Source organism: Lipophrys pholis (genome assembly GCF_963383615.2).
Source record: "Lipophrys pholis genome assembly, chromosome: 2".
Lineage (NCBI taxonomy): Eukaryota > Metazoa > Chordata > Actinopteri > Blenniiformes > Blenniidae > Lipophrys > Lipophrys pholis.
The window spans coordinates 27,259,598-27,274,244 of NC_137636.1; the positions used below are offsets into that span (position 1 = coordinate 27,259,598).

Below are 14,647 nucleotides of genomic sequence, written 5' to 3' on the forward strand. Positions count from 1 at the left end.
AAACCAACATTGCGACTGAGAGCAAAAGTACTCGCTCGTCCTGCGGCGTCGGTGAACTCAAAGGGCTCAGAAGACTCTGAGCCATGACTTTCCAGGCAGGATTTGTTGTTGTTGGTCCGTGGGGAGAGTTGAAAGGATGGAATGGTTTCATTTGGGTCAGGTCGGTCGTGCAGTTTGAGCCCTAGGGTACATTAGAAAGAGCTGAAATAACGCTCTTAGACAGGCCAAGGAGCTGACTCCAGTACCGCGGGTGCCCTGTAGTGCTTTTAACATGCCCTGTGGATCCTCTGGGTTCATTAAGCAGTTTGAGGTTTGGTCAGAAGCCTTTCTGCAACCTACTGTGACACAGGGAAAATGCCCTTGACCGATTAAGAAAAAAAAAAAACAACAAAACTAAGTGCTACAGGTAATGCCAGCAGGAAACCCTGAAGGACACTCCGGAATCCATTTACAGAGAAATAAGCTACAGCTCGAAGGCAAACCTGGTGCTCAGGGGCAGCAGGGAAGGCAGAGTTCATTCCACTTTAGTTTTTAGTATTTAATACAACATCCACCAACAGTACACACTCGCTGTAAAAATGTTCCCAATTATTCAGGTTTTTGTCATAAATTCTAACGTTTTACACACGTTTTATGGCAATTCTAAAGACTTATAAAGCAGAATGTATTTTCAGCGCATTTGGATACTTAGAAAACTATCTGTCCAGTATCTTTAAGAACAACTTAGTGCTGTAAGTTATTCATTACTTCTGCCACCCTCATGAGGTCATCACCTGAAATTTATCCAAGAGTTTCGAAGTTCCCACACGCTGATGACTCCTTTTCACTCACTCTGTGATCCAGCTCATCCCACATCATCTCAGATGGGTTTAGGTTGGCCGATTGTGGAGGCCAGGCCATCTGACGCAGCACTCCATCACTCTCTGTCGTGCTGAAAAAAGAAAAATCCCTCGCAGAGCCTTGAGATGAGCTTTGATTCATTTTCTTGCTGAAGAATAAATGACATAAACACAGACCAGATCGGTTGGTGGTATACTGACAGCATGTATTTCCAAAGAAAAGCTTCCTGTGGATTATTGTTTGGTTACCTGGTACAAACATTGAAAAATTTAGTGGACAGTCTACCGAGAGACCTGTTGAATCCCTTATTAAATGACAGAAAATCAAGATTTTCTCAAAGTCACATCACTCTTTACACAAATAAAGTAAATATACCACAGTGTTTTAAAGTGGGAACAAGAGCGAAGTGTTGCAGAGTTTGAACAGCTCTAAGTAGTAGTGGTGGTGGCAGTAGAAGTACCAATAGTCGCTTGAAAAAAGTATTTTATTTATTTTGCAATTTTAAGCCCAGTTTGCATGCCGTTTCAAGTGAAAACTCGTCGTTTTTGCATTTTTGTTTACATGGTTAAGTTTTGAAAACAATGTCCGTTTACACAGTTGTCCATTTTCACCTGAAAATGTTGTCGTGTAAACAGCCCTAGTTATATATGGACCAATTGAGTGGTCACTTTGGCTTGGTACACTATTGCAACATAAGCAGATCAGACAGCAAAATGTCTGTACAAAGTCGCTCTTGAAAAAAATTCATGGTACATTTAGAGATATTTGTACCTGCTTTCATTATTTCAAAAACTGTATTGTGGTTTGTCTATCTTTTTATTTTTTAGTATTTAATTACAATTGTATGATTTCATAGCTGAGCCATATTTAAATATCAAAAATCTGAAATGGAAAGTTTTGTGTAAATGTGGAAACTTTTGATTGGCAGGAGGAATTTGTAGCAAAAAAAAAAAAAAGAAAATAGTTGAAGAAAAACTTTTGCTACCTTCCCATCTTGCAAAACTCCTGATGTGACTTTTTTTTAATGGCGGATGTGTTACTTTGGAGCAAACCTTATTTTTTTTCCCTCCCTTTTAAAATCCCAGACTGTTGCTTCTGAGGGCGCGTGTGTTCCAGTGATCAGAGAGAATGTGATTTAAGGTAATGATATGCAGAGGTGCCATTTTCTCCTGGCAGACGGCTGCTGCTGTGCGGTATGAAAGTGCTCCCCTCGGCAGTGAGCACGTGTTGCTCCATACCTGCTTCCAACTTGGAATCCAACAGAGATAGACCAGGTCTGCTGGCACCTATGCCACAACCTCGCCACCTCAGACATCTATGCTATGTTCGATTTCCAGCTCAAACAGAGCAACACTCTCTCAATTTATTCTTTCAGTCTTATAGAAATGGAGGGGTGGATAAAAACACTTTAACATGCATCCTTAGATAGCTTCTGTTTATGTTTGCTATGGTTAAAGTTCTCAACCTCCGAAAGAAAACATTTGTGGAATAAAAAGCCTCTTTCCAAAATTAGGTGATGATGATAAAAGAGATCCCTGAAAATAAATCCAACAATTCTTCTATTATTGGTTTTTATGTCTGTGGTAAACAATTCAGAGGTAAGCTCAGTTTAATAAAAGGTAAAACCACAGTTGGATTCCTTAGTTATGACATCCCAGCAGTGTAAGATCAGGGGCTTGGTTCACTCCAGACTGATGGTCTTTGAATAGAGTTTGAGAGGAAATAATTCATATTATGTAAAAGTTTACCACAGAAACAATGGCACATTACCTGATTAAACACTGGAGTGTGTAACACGTACGCACTCACACAAACCACAGAGGAAATTGTGCATTTGGAGCTCACATTATCAATCATAATGGAAGGCGAAGCAGTGAAACGCACCATACCCTCAATCCAAGGAATCGCTCATCACTCATCGCCATTTTTCTTGTTGTGGATTTAAACTCCTAAAGAGGAACACCTTTAAAAGTGGAATGGCTCAATTTGCCGTCACATAGCGGAAAGAAAAATTAACAGGGAGAAATCCCAAAAAAGATTTCAAGTCGAGGTTGCATGTTGAATGCTATAAGGTGATGTTACACTGTCTCACAGAATAAAGGCCACATTTGTGCGTTTGACGACATTAGCATATTGTTTATTTCGGAAATCTTTTGTTATTATTTTAATTTTGTGGGCAGCTGTGGCTCGGTTTGTAGAGCGTTTTCTAACTATGTGGTCTTGTGTTTCAAAGTTTCATTGAGTACTGAACACCACCATTGTATGAATGGATATGTGTGAATTTAACTTACAGTGTTACTCAACTCGACTTTATTTATCGAGCTCTTTAAAACAACTGCAGCTGAAGCCAGAGTGCTTCATATATGTAAATGAAATAGTAATAACAAAGCAATTGGATCTGCAGATGGAATGAAGATGTGATATATAAATGAAACCATTTACATTTACCATTTAAGTGTACTCTGTGTTCTCTCTCTGTAGGATACGGTGTACGAGTAGCCAGTGGAACCACATTGCCACTTACATTGTGTTCATAGCTGTCGAAAAGATTGGACATGTTACAGATATCAGGGACATAAAACACCTGAATGGATGAATATAGTAATATGCTGGACTGTCGTACATTTCCAGTGTTTTCTAGGCAGGTCGCGCCATAAAATGGTTGCTTTCGTTTCCAAACAATGATTTCGTTCTAAAACTAGTTAAACATTTGTTGATCCTCCAGGGAATGTGTAGATACCCAGTACACAAGATAGGTATGCACTCAACATAAACTCGTTGGACACCTCCCGAGGGGCCCTTGTACACTCTAATGGGATTGAGGAAAACGTGTCTGAAATTTCTGCATTGTGGCGTTTCTTTTCATATACGTTTTACATGTATGTTAATGAAGTTTAAAAACAAGGTAAATACAAAACTGTTCAGCTCCAACCCCCAACGAATAGACTTGTGCAACTGGACATTATGACCTTTAGTGAAGGAAAAGTTCATGGCAGAGCGGTTTTGAGTGTGTGTAGTCCAGGGAGTGAGTGCTATTGAAGATGTGTGGCAACTGTAGCAGCAAACATAACAGCAAATTTAACCACCAGAAAAGGAAAAAAAAAAAAAAATCCACTGTGCAACATGAAAAATGCCCCAGCCTGTGATACAACCTGAAATCAATACTTAATGTTCATTTTAAACCTGTCTCCCCCTGAACTATAGCAAATTGGGAGCCGGTGCCAGGGTGAAGCTGGCAGATACTGGAGTCAAATATATGACTGTCGGACTGGTGTAGCCACAACTCATCACTTTGCACTTCTCGGGGAGAGACAGGTCATCCTGTGGTCCCAACACAGACATGAATCCTCCTCACCCAAATAAACCCATCCCAGAGCACACTGCCGAGTCTGCGGGCAGGTGTAGTGAAACAGATTCCGAAGCTGAGAGCCACCGGGGCCGTTTATTCTCCGTCTCGACTGAGAAGGCCCCCGGAAAATATCTGAAGTTTAAAGGACGCTGAGGCAGAAGAAGATTCAACGACATGAAAAACACTGTACTTCCCAGACGACAACAGAGTTTATTACCCACAGCAAAGTCAGATGACTCTGCATTAACACGGCCTGCATTTTTTTAAGCATCACCCTGAGCTTGTCTGTCTGAGTCTTGACAGATAATTGGCATGTGGAGACTAAAATGTATAGCCCTCGGTTTACCCTTCCCACACATCGTCATGCTTGGGCTTAATGCTTTCTGTCCACACCCTGATGCTGGAGTGCTCAGCCAGGGGATTGGCTGCCCACGCGGTGCCTTGCCCGTCAATTGATCGGGGTCTGACTCTAGCTTAGTGCGCCCTCGCTGGAAACCTCAAATGAGGCGCGGCACAAATGCATTCATCTTCATCAGACGGGCGCGGGGATAAAGTATCAGGGAGTTTTTCTGCTGCACAGAAGGCGCACGTAAACCACAGGAACCAGCTGGGATTTCTTTTTTTCTTCCCCCTCCCCTTATCTATGTGTAGTGCTTCAAGTGCTATCACCGTCACATAATGTCTGCACTGTGTTCGTGATGAATCTATATTGCAGGCCCTCTTCTCTCACTCAATCTAATTACATGGTGCTTCTGTGCAGTCGTCTGAGCAAGCCTTGTGGACTTTTTCCCGTCGCATCATTTGCAAAATCTCGCTTACGAATACATTTTTCATTTTGAGTATAGCTATGTAAAAAAAAAAACTTCATGCCCTCAATTTTCCTGCATATTTTTTTTCCCTACTTTTCCCTGCCATTTGCTGATAATTCTAGTCTCTCCCAGAAATCCCAGCGACCATGGTGAAGACACAATGAACCCTGTACGGCTTTGACTTTCCGTTATAATTGGAGATGCTTGGACGCTGTGTACCAGTCAATACTGGACAATATCACAACATGCTCTGCTGGAAAATCCCACATTTATTCTGGCCGGTACAATTCATTAAACTCTTTCTCAAAGTCATTTTTCATAATCAATCAAGGGGCAGCTGGGCCAAAGGAGCAATTTGCCGCGCTGCCATTGCTGAGGGTCTAATAAGTTTGAGGAAGATTATATAAGGCAACATTGGAGGATGGGGTGCAGTTTATGTCAAAATGCAATGAATCATTCAATATTGAAGATTTAAAGCTTACAAACCTGTAACAAATGAAAATGTATGAGGTGTGAGCTGTTCAGAGGTCAAGCAGGTCAGATGTGTGGAACATTAGGAGGCTGCATTTTTTTTGAACATTATGTTTTTATTCATAATTCAAATTTCTGTGGTGTCTTTGCACCACAAGCAGCAACATGAAACTGAGTTCAGCTGAAAAAAGGAAAACTACCTCGGCTGTGAGAGTCACAATATACTGTGGGAGCGGTGTAATGCTTGCTCTGGGCAGACTTCAGATCCCAACACTATTGATTATGAGTAACACCAGATGCCAGAGTTGGATGAGTGATGAGCAGTGAGAGGATGAAACTGATGAGTGTGCCACGAGGAGGTTGTTTGTCTTTTAGCCAGGGAACCGCGTCAACACTCACAACCTTCGAAATCCATCAGAATCTAGCTGTCGAACAGACATGTTCATTAAAGGACATTACCAACGTCTTGTTGCTGATGACCCACGTCCACTTCAAGGCTTCATTTCCCCATCAAAGTCAATGAAATCACACACATGGAAACTTACATATGTTAACCTCCGACTGGTCAAGCTTCCAATTTTTTGATAACTGAATGGCAAATACAATATGTATGAATTGGTAGTCTGATGTAAACATTCAGACAGGTCATGTAGAACTTTAAGAATTGTTAAAACAAATAAATAATGAAAATACGTGTTTTGCTCCTTAGATTGGGCAACGTTTTTGTCACTCCACGTTCAATATTGCAGGCGATTGATGTAAAGAATAATGAGAACAACTTGTGACACTTTATTCTACGCTATACACAGTACACCTAAAAGGTCATTTGTGGTACTTGCTTTCAGATATCACATTTTGTGATGAGACTGCAGTACTCAGAAGTGTGTTGGATGTAGAGAAATGTATTCCACGTAAAGATTTCACTGTATGACTTTGAATGGTTTTATACTTTCCAATATGTTAAAAAGTCACCAAAAGCTAAAAAGCTGCATGATGGGGCTTAGCACAGCACCTTGGTTCAGCTTCAGACTCCGGGCCTGTCTTTGTGGATTTTGGACGATGTCTCTGGGTTTTTTGGCCTTTCATCTAATGTCAGCTGCAATTGGCTCCAGTAGCCCCAAGCGGGGTTGAAGTGGGGATAAAAGTATAGAAGTGATTCAAAGAGTGTGTGATAAAGTGCAGATTTCCCATCATTTTTTTCTACCATGATAAAACAATACAGGTAATCCTAATCCACAATCTGCACCAAGAATCTTATTTGTAAATGATGCTTCATAAGGTTACGTTTAAAAGCCGCATAGCTTCTCCTCCCACGCTGGCATGCTGACAATTTTTCAGCATATTTTTCAAGTCAGGTCTGCCACACGCAGTGATCAGCCCACAGTCCCAGCTGAGACGCGCTGCTGCAGCTGCTGTGCTGGTGCCTCTCAGATCTTCAGGACTTGGGCGATGTTTTGCCCCACTTACATGCAGCAGCTTTGTGAATTAAAAAGGCTTCACAATAAACCCTGCTTGTGCTGCAATGGATACCAAAGCCTTCCTGTGGGTCTGAATTAGTGTTCTTGGACTTGTACCCAGCGTCCCCCTGCAGCCAAAACCAAATCGAGGGGAGACTTTTGTTTCTCTTTGCTGCCTAACGCCAGCAGAGGGAGATGTGCTCAAGTCAGGAGGAGCCAGTGTTTGTCAGCTGTGGGTTGAATCCTTGTTTCCCAGCAGCCACACCCTGTAAAACCAACACAAGACTGACAAAGACACAATGAGATGCACGCCAGTTAGTTGTCCACACACGCTGTTATCAGCACATTTAAAAAGTTCCTGCATTTACACAGCTAACTTTTGCATGTTGTCTTATATTCCTCTATTATTACTCATATCTCATTAAAGTAATGACAGCTACATGTTTTCTTCACTCTAGCAGAGTTCAGTGGCTCATGTCAGATGTTAGTTTGAATTTTAAATTACTCTTCAGTGCAAGATTTCCCTAAAGGTCCTGAATTTCTTACCATTTTTTTTTTTTTTTAACTCGTATTAGCTGTGACTTAGGAAACAAAACTGGAAAACACACGGCCTCGGTAGAGCCGTGTGAAAAGCATCCCTCCTGTGCTGCACAGAGTGCTAATATTTAGAGTTTTTTAATGAAAAAAATGGTAAAAGAAAGCCCTTCTGCTAGGCTTTATGAAATAGTCTGAGATGAATTATGCACATCCACTGGCTTTTGATATCCATCCCACGGGGCTTTTTCTCTTTTCATTAAAGCCCTATTTTTTCCAAACTATGCATCCCTTTTTTGAGAGGAAAACGACTGGGCAAAATCTTTTAGTTCAAATCAGTGCAAGATTAAATAGCTTATTGTGTGTGCTTTTTCTCAGGCTGATGAACGTTCAGTGGCTGGGGGCTGTGATATTTAACGCAGGCTTAATTTGGTAGGCCAACGTGCTCTGGTGACACTTTGATCTTTAACATGGCGGGAAAACTGACAGCAGCTTGAAATTGGCACGACAATGCCGCAATCGATTTGTACACTGTACAAGCAAGACAAGCCGAGAAGATTTGAATGTTTAAAACTGTTGTCAGTGCACAACAACAGGTGGAATCCCACATACTATATGTGCATATATTATTTCTCAGTCAGCCAAAGGCAATTCAATATCAGAGACTGAAAATAAAGGGCATGAAAAATGTACAACATATACTGTATATCCAGTCATAAAGAAACCCATACCCCTTAAGGGGCCTTTATTTTTCCAGAGGTATGGTGTCTATCCAACTGTGTGCTGGCAGTGAAATCCCATAAGACCTCAAATAAAAGCCGAGTCTGTAATAAAAGCCTGTCACATCATGGGTGTGGCTCCATATGGTTACCACTAAGCACCTGCCTCAGAGAGACACCAGTTCTGGCTATTATAAAAGCTCTTTCAATGTGTTGTCATGTTTGTGATTGATGCTCTGGCAAATTTGACTTACAAAATAGATAAAAGCCAAATAAAGCAGCTTTCACTTATTTCCATTGAGGTGACTGGTGATTTCTGACTGACCTGTGAGCTGCTTACTCTTCTGTGAGCTCAATCTCATGCATGCTTTGGAATTGCTGGCATGGTATTCAAGCTGGATTGAATTAGCTGTATCTATTTTTTTCTTTCCTGAAGACAAAAGGTGGACATTTCATATCATTGTTAGTGGGAGCAACAAATGGAGAGTTTCCTTGGGAGCAATGTTTGGGTGAATCCACCAATAGAGCAGCTGCAGGAGACTTCCTCCATACCAATTTTTAGCATTACTTCTTAGGGAAAGGTATATTCAAAAGGTATATTGATACAGTCGAGAGGACAATTGTGTATTTCCCATATATAGGAGCAGTGTGGAGTACAGTTATACAGTACAGTCCCGTGGAGTACAGTTTAAACTAATGGTCTTACATACCGTTTCCAATCAGGACGTTTTTCCTGTACATTTTTGAGTGGAGACCAAGGTAATAACAAAAAGAAAAAAATAATAAAGTGGGTAAAAACAGTATATTAATCTTTTATGTAGCACTCATTGAATTTCCTTTTAAAGGAATTTCCACCAACCTTTTCCTCACTTTTGACACCTAAATTAAAATGATTTTTTTTTCCATTTTATTTGTACAAAAAAGTTAGAAAATGTGTAAAACTGACCAAATCACACAGATTTTATCATCACTGACTGAGATCTGTCAATTGATTTCTGTTGAACATTTCCTGCAAACAAGTCCTACTATCCTCCAATATAAAGGGTTATTTGTAAAGAATTATCTTAAATATGATTTACACACAGACAGTTGCACACTGTACAGTTTTACCAGTTTCAATTGGGAATAAAATAGCATTACACATGTTCTTGGGTTTTTTTTCCCGTTTTGGATTCAGAAAGCTCTTAACAATGAAATATTTAAGTTGTTCAAAAAGGGAAGTCCAAAATTTAACCAATGGTGGGAGACGACTGAGGGTTGGGCATGTGGTTCAGGCTCGGTTGGTCTAATAGGAATTGAATGCCTGCCCTATCTAATTGGTTGAGTTCAAAACAAATTACTTGGGTTTTATTATATTATCATTGCAAAAGAAACAGCTTTGTGTTCCTGTATAAAGCTGTTGTGTCCAGTTATCGTTTGTTTATAAGTCAGAAAGTCAGCCACTGAAATAATCTTCCATTCAATAAACAAAAAAACCAAACAAAAAAAACATTTCCACCTAGTAACAATGTTTTTAATGAACAGCTCCTTCAGACTGAATCCCTGGCGCTGGACTGGACTCGGCGGTGTGTATCTCTGTCTCCCATCTTTGATAAAAGGATAGTGATCCAAACTCTGTGTCGCCTCTACTGCAGCTCAGTTGCATTTATCATAGCGGTGGATATTATACAGAATGCACCCGCAGCGCGCCATGTTCGAGCCCTTTTGGTAAGAATAGAAGGATCGCGATAAGGATGAGACGCGGATCTTATCAATTTTAGAGGAGTCTGTAATGAAGTCGGGTCGTGAGAGACACTCCTTCTTTCTGCTGCTCCGCTCCCGTAACCAGTCGATGCGCTGTGGCGAGAGAGGATCCGTGCGCACCGCTCCGTCCGTATCAGTGTCAGGATCGGCGTGAGGACAACAGAGGGAAAAAGCTCGGGAAACCAAGACGTGCGGGACTCCTAAAGTCACTATTATTACCGCAGCGGAGCCCGCCCCGGAGGCAGACAACGCGCCGGTCCTTGGAGACTCTTTGGAAGGCGGATGCGCAAAGATGTGAGAGTCGCTGAGGCGCAGTGATTGGCCGCACTCGTCCTGGAAGCGCCGCGGCTTTGCACGGAGAGTCATGTTCGCTCCGGCTGGAGAAGCTGCGAGGTGGCGTCAAACTTGAAGGAGACGCGCTGTCGGTGGCGCACGGTGGATGCGTTTTCGCGGCATCGGCCGTAAACTTACACGGTTCCCCACCTCACCCTCCTCTCCTTCTCCTCCTCCTCCTCCTCCTCCTCCTCCTCCCCCCTCCCCGCCTGCTCCCTCCGAAGAGGTGGGCGCGCTCTCCGTGGTGCTGAAACAAGACAGACTTGGCTGATCAACTAGTGAGGAGGACGCGCTCACTTCTTCTCCGCGGCTCCGCTGCTTCATGGTGATCGGGGCGCCTCGGTAAGGTGAGTGCGCTGATGGAGAGGCTGATACGAGCTGTTTTCCACCCCCGTTTGTCAGATATTGTGTTTCAGCCTGTAAAGCCAGCGGCGCCCCGTGTATCTGCTGCAGATTATCTGTTGTCCCAAGTGTCTCCTGCGTTTGGTTTCTAAAGTTCGAGCTTAAAGATGGATCAAACTTTCACGGTCAGTTCGTTTTGAGTTACTCTTTCTAACGTGCTACAAGTATGGAAACGTGAGGGCCCACAGCTGAGCAAATTGCCTGTTGTTTCTTTTTATACTCACTTTTTTCCTTCATTATGTTGCTTAAATTTTTATTTGCCCCATTGGATTTTCTTTTAAGTCAGTAAGTGCCCTATCTGTTAAAAGTGTGAAATGTGGAAATCAAAGACGTAATCACCTCCTGTTTGTTTATTATGCGTTCACACATAGCTCGTTCTCTCCATCATGTGTTGTGCGAGTGAGAACTCCAAGGCTATGTGGAGAGCAATATTATTCTACAACTGTGGCTGTTGGCACTTGATAACTTAATGCAGCAGGTTCCAGATTCTTGTTTTCCTCTGCTCCTGGACTACAAACTTTAAAACTTCTGAAGAAGGTTAGTCATTTGTTTAATACATGCAAAGAGCTCATGCATATTCCTCCCCGGTCCTGTTTAAGGTCTGGGTCTGGACAAGAATCAGAAAACACAAGAATTAAACAAGAGATTGCATTCGATCATTATTCTCATCAGATTATGAAAACTGCTTCCTGCACTATAAAGGGCCTCAGACATGTATTTTTGGAATACATCACTTTGTCAAATATATTGTTTGTGCTTCCACATCTTGAACTTTAAACTCTGTGGTGCATTTCTTTCATTCAATAACCAAATCAGAATAAAAGTGGACAAACCAGAAGACTAAAATAATGCAAATTGCTCGATTAATAAGATTATTGGTGCACTTATCTGTATGTATCAATATATATTGTCTTTCCGGCACAATATATATTTGTTGTCTGTTAAAAGTTGCGAGAAGCACCGTTGTCACAGGAAGTGCTGCGGATGCTTTCTTTAATCAATTGCCCTGTCGGGCTGAGAGGGAACTGGGGGGGCATCAAAGCAGAACAAGACTCCTTTGAGGTGGAATAACTTAAGTGGCTATTAATTTCAGAGACATGCTTGTTCAGTCTTCTGCATTGAAGTACCGATTTTGTATTTGACTTGGTTTGTCAGTCCAAAGTCTTGGCTGTGTCAACGCTTTGGAGAGATATTTCTCATAGCTTTAAACTGAAGCAGACAAGTTTTCACATCCCACCTGTCTTTGGGACTCTCTATAAAAAAAAAAAAGACTGTAAAACTAAAAAGCCAGTAGAACTAACTTTAAAGCTTCTTTACATTCTTGTGCTGTTCACTTGGAAGTTTGTATTTATTTTTAGGCTCTCTCCAGAGAAATTCGCTGCCTTCATCCTGACAGATTTATTTAATGCAGAAAGGCAACAGGTGGGATTTTTTTTTTTTTTTTGTACCTGAAAAGCTCATTTAGGTACTTGACCTCCGCCGCAGCTTTAGATATTCACTCATCCCTGCAAAGACCAACCTCTCCACGAGATCATAAACATAGGCGTAATTGCCAGTAAGGTTGCCCGGCAGCTTTAATCAATTACAGCGCCATCCTCCATCGAGAGAGGCGAGCAGCGCAGGTGCCATCAAAGCAAAATGAGGCTCCTTTGAGGTGCGAAATGCAAAGACTCAATGACTTCACTCAGCTGGGTCACTGGACACACAGCGGAGCTTTGACGCGTACAAATTGTGCTTGAAGACGCTACGCCCATCCTGGGAGGCTCGGAGGCTGGCAGGGGACCAGCGGAGAGCGGGGGACGTTGCACTCCAGATGGCCCAGTGAGGCCAGAGGAAGAGAGCTGTCCAAGCCCAGCTGGGAGTACGGGAAGCTGGACTGCCGGTAGTGTGTGTGTGTGTGTGTGTGTGTGTGTGTGTGTGTGTGTGTGTGTGTGTGTGTGTGTGTGTGTGTGTGTGTGTGTGTGTGTGTGTGTGTGTGTGTGTGTGTGTGTGTGTGTGTGTGTGTGTGTGTGTGTGTGTGTGTGTGTTTGTTGGTGGGAGGAAGAAGGGATGAGAGAAACAGTAGAAGAGAGAGGAAGAGGAAGAGGGAGAGTGAGGGAGAGAAAATGAGCTGGAGTGATACAGGCGCCTCTGAGTGCCCGCATGCATGGAAGTAGTGATAGGAAAAGTGTGGGAGGGAGAAGAAATGAAAGAGAAGATGAAGGAGCTCTGTGCACTTGCGCTGGTGTGTTCGTGCGATTGTGTGTTTCTGATGTGTGTGTGCATGTGTGTACCGAAGGAGTGACAGGGAAGCAAGAAAGGGTTGAAGACAGAAAATGAAAGAGAGAAAGAAACAGGCGCGTATGTATGTCTGTGTGTGGGAGGGAGAGAAAATGAAACTGGAAGAAGCGGGCTTGTGTGCGCAGAGAGAACATTACTGGGAGAGAGAAAAGCCAAAAAGGACCAAAGAAAAACAAAAGGAAGAGAAAAAAAAAGGAATGTGAGCGTGTCATTGGGAGCGTGCTTGTGAGGAAGAATTTATAAAGAAAAACTCGTGCGGTGGGGGGGCTTGCTTGTGTGAAGAGAAAGCTGCAAACTTGTGGACTTAACCTTGACACTGCTTTTATTATGTGGCAAGTCATAGCAAAATGGAAAATTGAACATTGAAAACAAGCAAGTTGGAGTTTTGCCTCACATGGGTAAAAAAAACAAGACTTTGATTTGGACCACTCAGAACTCTGACTGATATCTCCTATGATTCATGTGCCTATGTGACCTACAGAGGTCCTGCAGTGCTTTATGGCGGCAGGCTGCAGGCGCACGGCCTCCTACCATGAGGTCACAATCTGATATTCAGTCCTGGCTCTGATTGAGAAGATGTGCCGCGTGTGGGCGGATTTCTTTTCTTTCTGCATGTGTGTTTGTTCCATTGCATCTCGGCAGGCGTAGTGGGCTCCCTGTCAAGCAGAGCCACCTGAGAGCGAGCAGGGAGCACATGACGAAACAGGCACACGGCGTAGGTGGTGGCGGCGGCTTCACACAGACGACTTTGCCTCACCGTTTCCCATTTGAGAAGTCGCTAGAGAGCAGACGGAGAGAAAGCAAGCTCCTTTCATTCTGCCACATCTGCTCTGTGATGGAATGGAGCATGATCTGCACTTTGATCACAATGAATTATTCCTATCCTTGGCTATAAATATGGTCTGTCTACAGAGCCCCATCTCACTCTCTCACTCTCTCTTCTGCACTCCTTAAACCAGGAATCTGTGCTCGCCTCTGCGTGGCTCCCTCCTTGAATGTGTCACTGCAGGCGAACTGCTGATGGAACCAGTGGCCGCAACTCGCTGAAAAAACTAAATCCAATTCGGTGACAGACAGCACTGCTCTGTGGAAAAAGTTCCATATAGGAAACCACTAAAGAGCTTTGTGATGCCTGCTGGTATACTATGTTCCACCCTCATTTTACAAGAAACACCATGAGGGGACCAAACCCAACTATATGGCTTTCTCTCAATGCTTTTCATGTTTTTCTGTTTTGTAACACAGCCTCAGAAAAGGATAGCATCAATAAAAATGTCTGTGCCTGATGTTCACTCTGTGGCATCTTAATTGAGAACATATTGCTCAACATAAAAAAACTATCAATAATACCATATAACAACCAGGTTCATATGTCTCTGCTCACCTTTATAGCAATGAAGCGGTGTCTCACTCACTGCAGCGTTGGGCTTCATTGATTGGCTTTTTACAGATAATAGAGCAGGATGACACAGAGGAAAATGTCAGACATTGATCAACACTTGTAAACTGGTATTTATGATTGACAAATTTGTTGTTAGTATTATTTAATATCTAATATTATTTCAGTTGTTGTGAAAAAAAGAATGACTCCTCTCATCTATCAGTTTTCAAAGTGTGGGAGGATGAGTCCATTTCACAAAACCAATTGTAACCCTACTCCGCGCTCCGACTGAGTGCTGGACTTCCCGGTTTTTCAAAGTTGAGGGCGTT

The 14,647-nt window shown here is 42.5% G+C and overlaps 1 protein-coding gene across 1 annotated transcript in view; it reads left to right on the forward strand.

Annotated features, from left to right (window-relative positions):
* Positions 1–10,057: 10,057 nt before the first annotated feature.
* The window catches only part of chst8 (carbohydrate (N-acetylgalactosamine 4-0) sulfotransferase 8), a 207,292-nt gene continuing 202,702 nt past the window's right edge, over positions 10,058–14,647 (forward strand). Inside the window, exon 1 of the mRNA XM_080491841.1 lies at positions 10,058–10,602. The gene's annotated coding sequence lies outside the window, so the exon portion shown is untranslated. The remainder of the gene's footprint in view (positions 10,603–14,647) is intronic.